The following is an 11,188-nucleotide window of genomic DNA, read 5'->3' as shown; positions in this document are numbered from 1 at the left end:
CGATCTTCGTCTATCAATTGATAGTGAGGAGTATGTATGCATTCGTGTTCATCGATGCCTAGTATTCTTGTGGTTCGTCAAGCCGTTCTGTTTCAGAATGACTAGGAGAAACAAACTCCAATACCTCATCCATATCCAGGATTGGGTCAAAGCAGTTGTATTCCGCAGATCAAAATGCAGCCCAGCTTTTGGTTCTGTTCTACCCTGAAGTATTACCCACTTTATGTCAAGAGCATCGTGAGAATTGCACCTCTCCTATGAATTCTTGACGCAGTGATACTTCTTGCCATCATTGTTCATTCCTTGGTTCCCGTTTATTGTAACCGGAATGCCAGCAAGTGAGTCGTGATGTGTGAAATCAATACTCCTAGCAACTGCGTTGCTTGGTAGTTAATGGACAATATTCTCATTCTTAGTGTGTTGGTTATTGAATCATCATTCTAAGATAGATTGTGCTACCTAGTCCTTATTTACTGGTGCACTCTTCGATCAACGAGTTAGGATTTTGCCAAACCCTTGCTCTATTGATCATATCGTGTTGCCCTGAAAAGCAAGATTGATCTCGAGCTTAGTATCATATCAGTGGTTCGTGATGTTCCGATTATCTTCTCGGAAGTATTACCTGGTTGTCACCTGACCGCTATGTTGAGTTCGTGATCATGTTGGTTTTCCTCCAACCACCCATTCTCCAAGAATCTGTGTTGGATACCCCTGAGCTAGTTGGTTAAGCTTAACAACAACTTGGAGAGTTGGAAGATAAAAGCTTGTCTGACTTAGTTCATGTTAAGGGATATCTTTGTGTTTGTGCGTGTGTTGAAGAAAGATGATATCTTCACTAATTGGTCCTCGTGATCAGTTGTTGGATCTATTGTCTTGTCAAAACTTTGACTTGAGTATGGGCTATCGTCAAGTCAAATCAGAACCAACGATGTTCGTAATGTTGTCTTACTCATGTTTGATCCCTCGAGCATACACCATTACATCTTTGGTCTGACCAATGTTAGCACCGTGTTCACATGATGGTGGAAGTCTAGTGATATGGAAATTGTAATGAGTTGTTGTTGAGCCCATCAGCAACATTTTGTCTCCCCCATGATTCATGACTGAACATCAACCTAGTGTTGAAAACCTTGTAAGCAATGCCTTCGTGTTCCGTTCATGAAGCTTATGCTTGGATGAAAGAAGTGACCTTCTCCAAGTTCACGTGCACTAGGTGTAAGTTGCCGCCATGAATCTGAGGAAGGTTTTTTTTATGTTTCCCCTGGAATCATACCAAATCAGTCATGCATACATGCGAAGTATTCTATGGTTTGGTAGATTAATTACCTCCACTCCATATGTATTCCCTGGCACACCAAGCCACTGATTGATTTGTTCAAGGAAAAGGGGTTGTTGTGCGAATACTAGTTCATGCACAAGGACCTCGATATCCTCAATGATGGTTCCCCACCTGAACTCGGTAGTATTTTGTTGTAAGACTTCTACATGGTCATGCTTGTCTTGGACAACGTGCTCACATATATGTAGCAGAACCAGCTCATGTTTTGCAGTTTACTATCGTAGTTCAATTCCCGAGAATCTTGCAACATCGTCTTGTCGGTTTGTGTTGCAAACTTTCTTTCCGGACATGTTGTCTGAAATATTCCATTACCAACCAGATCTGAATCTCAGGCAGATATGATGGTTGGAGCTATTCCAAGATTTATGATGTAGGCCCGACAAGGTTGTTGTTCTGGCCGACACACCTAGCCGTAAGATCTATCGTTGTAGAATCCTGATTGAGCAATTTGCCCATCTTCTCCATGAGGATTTAGTGCAACTTATTCTAGAAGTTGTTCCTCAGGGATCGTTGTGCTCTCGGTTCCCTCGATTATGCTAGAACCATTCAAACAGTGGAATCACTCTCTATTGTTGAGTTTATTCCCAGTTACTAGAATCATTTCCACATTTGCATTTTGTTCCCAGCTTGCACTGCCATTGTGCCATTCTATCTTGGACTACCTTCCCGGTAATGCCTGATCAGGATCATCTTCAACAGTGGTACTACCATGGGTTCCATCCATTTCCGATGATAAGCCAAAATCATCCATTGCGTTGCCTTCAACAAGGTAGTTCACATCATCCATTCTAGTCCGGGTATGCCATCCCTTCGTACTCCTCTAAGCGATTGTTGTGATTTGCCTTAGACTGGTATAAAGAGTTTCAGTGATCTCTGAATCAAAAGTAATTCTTTTTGCCACTTAAGGGAATATTTCTGCGAGTCACCTTCCTTAATATGTCTCTCTGTGGTATCATGGCAACCCAACCCCTCGCTACGTTGACACCGTTCACCACCCTCCTAGGTGTGGGAATTCCGCTACTTACTTAAACCTTGTCATATGCTCATTTCCATCATTCTTGATGTGTGTATCGTGTCTCATCTCGACAAATGTCGCTATGTCTCGTTCTGTGAGTTGATCGTCGGTTGCTCGATCTTCAAGAAGATCGATTCTTCAAGAGTTTCTTTTCTTGTCGTCATCGCGTGGATGAAGATCTCAAAAGCAAGGATGTCAGAGTCAACGTATGCAACGAATCAACAACCCTAAGAGGTGCAACCTGGATCGTGAAGATTGTGTTGGTCTTGTGCCCCCTCTGTCTTCATACCTCACGTCTTGAATCTCGGGACGAGATTCTTGTTTAGTGGGGGTGAGTTGTCACAGCCCTGGAAATCTTTTGTAATTAGTGGCATTGCATCCATGCATCATTTTCATTTTCAATTAATCTTGAAATGGGGATGCTTAAACCCTAGCACCAAATGAATCCAACTAGGGTCAAAATAAAATCTTTTCCATTGCACTCAAAATGCCCTTTAAAAATGTTCAACATTTTTGGATTGAGGTGGAAGAATCTACCAAAAAATGGTCTACATTTTTGCAGGACATCTTTGGGCTTTGAATTAATTCAAACATATTTGATTTGGAGCTATTTAAATGCTATATATATATTTTAAGTGCTCCAAAAAAATGCTGGAAGTTTTTATGGGTCATTAGAATAACTCAGAGAGCACCCCTAATTATTTCCAGGATTTTATTAAATGGTTTAGTATTTTACTAAACCAAAATAGAATAAGAAAATAGAAAACAGAAACTAAATAAAAGAGAGAGAGAGAGAAGGACTAACCTGGCACTTACCTCGGCCCACCCACCTGTGCGGCCTGCTGTTGAAGCCGGCCCAGCCCAGCCACCCCCCTGCCAGTTGTCTTCCTCCTCTCGCCAGAAGGCAGAGGAGAAGATAGCCACGGCGCCGCGGCGTGCCACGCCGGCAGCTGCCTGCCTGGCTGCCCCCTCGTCACCCTGGACTCCCTCTGCGACGCCACGCTACCCCCCCCTGGACCCCCTTGACGCTTTCACACTCTCCCTCGCCCTCGTTCCCTTCTCTGTCTCTCTCTCACGCGCGCGACCGAACGCAGCCGTCGCCGCCGACGAGCTCCACCGCGGCCACTACCTCCTCCTCGCTCCCTGGACATGCCCATGAGCTCCGCCACTTTGTCCTCTACCTCCTCGATGAGCCACGAGGCCCCGGACGCGCTGCAACACCGCCACCGCCCCCGCGCTCTTCGTTCGGCCACCGAGATCGCCGGCGACCTCTCGTCACCACCAGCCCCTCCCCGAGCTCGCCGAGGCCACCTCTGAACTCGCAGTGAGCTCCTCTATCGACCCCACCTACTCCCATGCCCACTAGCTCATCGTAGCCCTCGTTTCCATCGATACCAAGACCTCACCGGCGCCGGACTTGTCGCCGTCGTCATTTTGGTATGCCTCCGTCCAAACCGAGCGCGTCACTGCACTCAGTGCACCCCCAGGAGCACGTTTCACCCACCGGCTCCTCCTCCCATGCACCACAACGCCAAACCCGCAGATGCCCGAGCTGCTGCCACCGCTGAACCTCGTCGCCGGCCACTTTTCCGGCCACCCCAGCTCCTACCACCACCCCCAATGGATGCGGTTCACTCCCAGGAACCCGTAGGTGCAACCCACGGATTGAATGGTGCCCTGTAGAGCATTTCCGAGCCGTCCCACCGTCTCTGTCGTCGCCGGCGGCTAAACGCCGGCGACCCCTAACCCGTTGACCGGCATGGGTTGACCCCACTGCCCGGTTTGACCTCTCCCTCTCTCTCACTGACTTACGGGCCCCGCCTGACTAATTACTCTAGTTAGCGCTAATTAGCTAGTTAGATTAGTTACTACAGTCACTGACCAGTGGGTCCCACTGGTCAGGTTTGACCTGGTCGACGCCTTTGACCTGCTGACATCACCTTGACGTCATGCTGACGCAGTAATACATTTTCTGGATTTAGTTTAAATTATAATAATTCAGAAAATTCCAGAAAATGCCCAAAACTTCTATAAATCATAGAAAATCAACAGTAACTCCAAATGAAATAAATTATATATGAAAAATTATCAGAAAAATTCTAGGAATCTGTTTATGGCATTTTCATGCATGTTTGAACAATGTTTGTCCTCTGTTTTGGACAAAACAAATAAATGGCATTTAACTAATCATATATGGAGTTTGAATTTGAATCCTGTATTCAAACCAACTTCATTTAATTGTGTTGCTAGTTGCATTAGCTCAATCAACAACATATTGCCATGTCATTATCATGCATCATGTTGTGCATTGCATTGATTGTGTTCCTTCTCTATTGCCGGTGATTGTCCCCTCTCGGTAGACGCTGCTCCGACGCTGTGATCCTTGACACTGATGAAGACTCAATGTTATCTTCAGAAGTGCTAGGCAAGCAAAACCCCCTTGTTCATCCCGATACAATCCCACTCTCTCACTCCTGCTCTCTTTTACTGCATTAGGACAACAACGTTTCAACTGTTACATGCTGCGGTAGCTGAACCCCTTTCCTCTGCATGACCTGTCATTGCCACAGTAAATAGATGAAACCCACTAGCATGAGTAGGAGTTGTTTGAGCCCTGATGTGCCTACTCATTCATGCTTGTTTGTCATGCCTGCTACTGCTTAGAGTTGAGTCAGGTCTGATTCATCGGGGATGAATTGGAATGTGGTGAACATGTCCTATCGTTGAGAGCTAAGTGTGTGAACACGATTTGGTAAAGGTAGCGGTGAGAGGCCATGTAGGAGTACATGGTGGGTTGTCTCATTGAAGCCGTCCTTAGGATCTGAGTTCTGTGTTTGTGATCCATGAAACAGTTACTACCACGCATTGGGCCCGAAACCAATGGACCCTCTCGGCTTCTTGATCACCCTTGTCCTCTGTCCAAGAGTTGCAACTAGTTTCTGGTGTTTATAGGATATGTGTTCGCGGCCGTGCGTAGCGCTGACCCTAGGGGTGGGCTATGATGCGGTAGATACACCGTGGCACGGTGTACCGGGCGCCCATTTGGTGTCTCGGGAACCCTGTTCACATCGTTCGGGGCCGTATGTGGAAACCTCGGCCGGACTCCCTGCGGATGGAACCTGGATAGGCGATAAACCTGGACTAGAGACTTGAATGTTTAGGTAGGCCATGGCCGACACCCTCGTTGGGCTTCCGCTTGAAGGTTGCCGAGTACATGTTGTGTAAACGACGGTAAGTGATGAGAGCGTGTGTGAAGAAGTACACCCCTGCAGGGTTAACATCATCTATTCGAATAGCCGTGTCCGCGGTAATGGACTTCTGGGTTGCCTATAACAGTTCATAGACAAGTGAAAGTGCATACTCTAAAACTCGCAAGATAAGTGTGAGTGCTATGGATGGCCTTCTCGTAGGGAGACGGTAGTGGATCCATAGTGGTGTATTGAATGGTGAATATCTGGACTCATGTGCGCCACCTCGAAAGAGTTGCTTGTAATCGTAGTTCAGGTTAGCCATTGAGTCAAAGCTGGCTTGCTGCAGTTAAACTCCACCACCCCCCCTTTTTCATACCGATGCATATGTAGCTAGTTCTAATGTAAGTCTTGCTGTGTACCTTTGTACTCACGTTTGCTTAATTTATGTTTTGCAGAGAGAGAGACTTCCGTCTCGCTAGAAGTTCCGCGTGGACTTTGACGTTAGCTTGATACCTCAGCTACGATCTTGTGCCCTTGGTAGGATCTTGTAGATAGTCAGGCTTCTCAGCCTTCTTCATTTGTAGTTGTCTGTACTCAGACAAGTTAAGCTTCCGCATGTGCTTGTTGCTTGTATGCTCTGTATGTTGGGTCATGACACCCATGTTTGTAATATCTCGCTCCTCGGAGCCTAATGATTAAATACTTGAGTCGTAGAGTCTTGTTGTGATGCCATGTTGTATTTACACATATCAAGCATATTGTGTGTATGATTGAAATGCTTGGTATGTGTGGGATCCGACAATCTAGTTGTTTATCCTTGGCAGCCTCTCTTATGGGGAAATGTAGTCTAGTGCTTCCATGAGCCATAGTAGTCCGCTACAGCCCAGTTCACCGGAGTCCTGCTAGCCTAGCACTACTGCTCAGGACACTTGACTGGCCGGCATGTGTTTCACTTCGTTCCTGTGTCTGTCCCTTCGGGGAAATGTCACGTGGTGACATCCGGAGTCCTGCCTAGCCTGCTACAGCCCGGGTTACCGGAGTCCTGTTAGCCCAGTGCTACAGCCCAGATTCACATGCTGCTGACCGACAAGCTCAAAGTTGATTCATTTATGCCTGTCCCCATGGGTTAGTGTCGCTTTGGGTTCACGACTAGCCATGTCGGCCCGGGTTCTCCATCATATGGATGCCAGCGACACTATCATATACGTGAGCCAAAAGGCGCAAACGGTCCCGGGCCAGGTAAGGTGGCACCCGTGGGAATACCGTGCGTGAGGCCGCAAAGTGATATGATGTGTTACATGCTAGATCGGTGTGACTTAGGATCGGGGTCCTGACAAGGTTGCCTTTCATGCTTAATCCATCTATGACTATCACATGCTTGATTGTCGCCCACCATGGGAGCCGCGCGCTGGCCGTCTTTCTTCAGGACCCTTCGCGTGAGTATGTTAAGCACAGTGTCTGTGCACGAGCCCGTCCCTGAAGTGTCGATAAATCCAGCGGCTGAGCTCTGTCTGGCGGGCCGGCCCCGTTCACGTCACCTCCTGGGCCATTAGTGCTTGGCTTTCTCACGCGATGACCTCAGGAGATTCGTTCGGCGCAGGTTGCCTAACCACCTCGCGGGATCAAGACAGCGAACAAGAACCAAGACCAGGCGCAACCCGCCTTGAGGTAGGGCCTCGTGAGTCCCGCGCTGGCTCACGAGTGCCCAGATCCACCTTGTCTAGCCCTGCCGTGCAAGCCACATGTTAGGGCAGGGCTGTACACGCCCCGGGGGCTCTCTCAAGTAGGGAGTCCCCCACCCACGCACAAATGGAAGCAACATGCTCCGCGCAGGCCGTCGACACTGCCGAGGAGCAGCTATGCCCATGCACAAGCGAAAAGACTACGCTCCATGATGGTGATAAACAACTGAGGGTGGCCTCATGGCCGTACCAACCTCAAGGAGCCCCAGAGCTCAGTGTCCGGCCTCACCGCAACGCCTGCCCTCGAGAGAGCCGCGTGGGGGGGTTGGGCACGGGGGTGCGCTCGGGTCACGCCCAAGCGTACGCAACCCAACCAGGTCCCTCGGACCTGGTCGTCGCACACCCCTCCCGAGCCGAGCCTCGGCGAGGGCAAAGGTATGGAGAATGTTTGCATGTCAAGGGGGACTCTTGAGCATCGCGACTCAGGAGCCTAACTGGTCACGTAGCCCCTCACTCCTTGGTCCGTCCTCGTTTCCGGTCGGCCCAACGGCAGTTGACGTATGCGCGGGGCCAGGCTCTGCTGAAGGAGAACATTAACCTATCCTTGTGTATCCTTCCTATAAGTTGTTTGCGCGTCATGGGGGACTCCTCAACATCGCGACTCAGGAGCCTAACTAGTCACGTAGTCCCTCACTCCTTGGTTCGTCCTGGTTTCCGGTCGGCCCAACGACGATTGAGGTATGCGCGGGGCCTGGCTCTGCCGACGCAGAACACAAAGCAAATAGGAAGAAAATCGCAAAATATCAAAGAAAATATTACAAGACATATTGTTCTCACAATATCAAACGCGAGTTTAATGCCTCCACGAGGCATCGTGCATGTTGCAGGAATAAAACAGAAAAGTAGCCGTAGGTCACCCCTGGACACCGCCGGCACCTGCAAGAGGTTCCCCCTCCTGGGTATCGTCACCTTCACCTGCATCACCGGTCGAAGGCACGGGGGCGAAGGCATCGAACATCTTTAGTAGGGCCTCCACTTGACCCTTCACGGCTGCGGCGGCAGGCGCGCAGTGTTCATTAGATACAGGCTGCAGCAACTCGTCAAGACGAGCGCTGGGGTCACAAAGGTGCAGGTGGATGAAGACCCGCGTCAGGGCGGCTGAGGAAAGGACACGAGCCTCTGCCTCCGCCATGGGACCGATGCCCTCCACGACTTCCTTAAGCGCCTTCACCAAGAAGGGAAGCAGCTCAGCAGGGCCATCCTCATCAGTGGTCAGCGGCTTTTCCAAGCCCTTCTCATAGAGCGACTTCCGGGCCTCGCGATACCTCTTCTCCACGAGCACGAAGGCCGTGCGGTCCTCCACCAGGACGTTCGCCTTGGCGTCAAGATCAGCCTCCTTCGCCCCCGCCTTCCACTCCAACTCCTCCAGTCGGCTGCGCTCCACGGCCTGCGCCTTCGCCAACTCTCCCAGGTCGGCATCGCGGCCCTTGATGGCATCCTCCCGGGCTTTCATTTCCTCCTTCGCTCGACGGCCACAAGCTTCCTCTGCGCGCTCATCACGAAGACTCTTCATCTCGTTTTCCAGCGCCCGGCAGCGGTCGTGGGCAGCTTCAGCATCCTTCATCGCCGCCTCGCGATCGGCCATAGCTTGGGCGATGACCCGCTTCTCCTTCTCGGAGGTCGTCGCGGCCTGGCTTAGCTCCGCTCGAACTACTGCGTCAGACTGAAGCCAGCCGGAGGCCAGCTCCAGGCGCCCAGCTGTCAGGCACGGATCCGCGCTAAGGATATCTTCCCGTAGCTGAGCCATCTCTGAAAGGGCACGCTCCAAGACAGCAGAGGAGGCATAAGAACCTAGGAGTAATGGCGTAGAAGGACGAAGAGGCGTCGTCACCATGACATGAGAGTACGAGATTCCTGAACCTCTTGGACCTCAGCACCTGAGCTGGACACAGGCACCTCCTGAGCCAGCGGTGCTTCGGCGGCTGACTCCTCCCGAGGATTCTCCACCGGGCCTTGCGAGGATGACCAGGTTGGAGAAACACGAGCACCATCCCCACCTTTGCTCATGGAGAGGGGCGTGGCTGTAGGAGGTGACACGGAATCAAGCGGCACCACCTCGCTCTCCCTTCTCCTCTTCGCCGCAGATGACGGCCTGGTTACGCAACAAGGGAAGAGAGTTGGAAACAAGCATCAACGGCAGGAACAAAGGCGAGGCGGGGCACTTACTGGTCCATAGCAATGTAGTCCACCTTCCGCTTGGTGAGCTTGAAGCCTGAGAGCTTCGCGACTTGAGGCGCGGGCGCACCGGCCCCAGAAGCTGAAGCAGGAGCAGCGGTTGAACCGGAAGTAGCTCCAGTCGGCACTGGACCAGCAGCAGAATCTCGGGAGATCAGCACCGCCCTGCTCCTTGTCGGGATCGCGGCCAGTTCCTCCTTCTCTTGGGGAGCGTCGGCCTCATCATCGTCGGGAAAGGTGCAGAGGATTTCAGCCTTACTCAGGGGGGAGGTCTCCCCCGTCCCTTCGGGGGTCACTTCCGAGTCTTCCTCCTCCTCTTCGTCCTCCACGCGGGACTCACCAAAGACAGCTCCACCAGCATCGGCGCCGCAGGGGCCCCGGTGAGCACCGGCGGCACCAGTCCACGCCCGTCAAAGGTCGGCTTGGAGGCCACGATCAACACCCTGTCCTTGTGGCGGAACAATGGAGTGAAGACATTCGACGGATACTCCTGATCATCCCCAACCAGGAGGCGGAGAGCTACGGTCAGCTCCTCGTCGGACAACGCCTCCGAGCTCAAGCGAACCTTGTCCTCTTCATCCCCAAGTTCCCACAAGGGGCGCATGCGGGCTTGAAGGAGGGCCACGCGCAGTGCCAGGAATTCCCTTAGTAGCATGGCCCCTGTAATCTTCGCCGCCTTCGCATTGCTAGGCTTCAGGTTGGACTTCATCTGCTCCAGCACCAACGTCGCCCGCTCGTTGGTGAGCTTCGCGCAGGACCACCCCTTGTCGGACTGGGGCCTCTCCATCGGCAGCACCAAGTGCGGGTGGACGCACTTGGCGCCCATCATGACCCATTTGGCCCTGGGGTTCTCGGCCTTCTTCCCGATGTTTGAGATCGTGTTGGCCTTGCCGGCCGCGATGAAATTGGCGCACCTGGAGATATGGCTCTCACTGGCGTGGTGGAAGAATAAGTGGCGCAGCAGAGCCATGGACGACATCACACCCAGATGCGCCTCACAATAGTAGGCAAAGATGGACAAGAGAAGGATGGAGTTGGGCTGGAGTTGGGATGGAGATGCAGCGCCTGCAGGCCGTAGTGGCCAAGGACCTCATAGAAGAAATCGGAGAAGGGAGGAACCAACCCAGCGGCGATACTGCTCGTGAAGAAGGGGAAGAACATGCTCCCCTCGGGCTCTAGGACGTCGGAGGCAACCCGGAGCTCCGTCTTCCCGCTTTCATTGCTCTCCCCCACCATCAGCAAGCGCGTGGCGGCGAGGCTCTTCTATGAGACGTTGTGCAAGTCGAGAGCAGGTTCATACCAAGCCGGCGATGAGGCGGGCTTGACCCTCCGGGCTGCCATTGGTCGCTGGTGCAAGAAGGGAAGGGAGCAGATCTAAAGATTTCGGAAGCGGGGAGCAAGATAGGGGATCTGAGCAAGGCGAAAGGAAACAGTGAAGGTGAGCGATATCCACGACCAGCCTTTTGACAGTCAAGAAGTTGCCGAGGCAGTGTGGGGAAGCGGAGACACCCACGTCCAATCAACCACCACGCGTCGACCAAGGCCGCATGCTATTGGGGCCCTTGGCGCTCCGCACTTGACCTTTTGCTTCGCCTCGATGCCAAGCCCAAGCACGCCTTGGGCCTAGGGGCTACTGTTGGTGTTCTGGGAATGAGGGTCCCTAGACTTGCCTGCCTGTGGCCCATGGCGTGGCTCTGTGAGTCGGCACGTACGGCCCAACTTCATC

This window comes from Triticum urartu, chromosome 5A (genome assembly GCF_056163025.1).
Source record: "Triticum urartu cultivar PI428250 chromosome 5A, HENAU_Tu73, whole genome shotgun sequence".
NCBI lineage: Eukaryota > Viridiplantae > Streptophyta > Magnoliopsida > Poales > Poaceae > Triticum > Triticum urartu.
The sequence above is the reverse complement of the archived record's forward strand: the minus strand, read 5'-3'. Positions refer to the sequence as shown.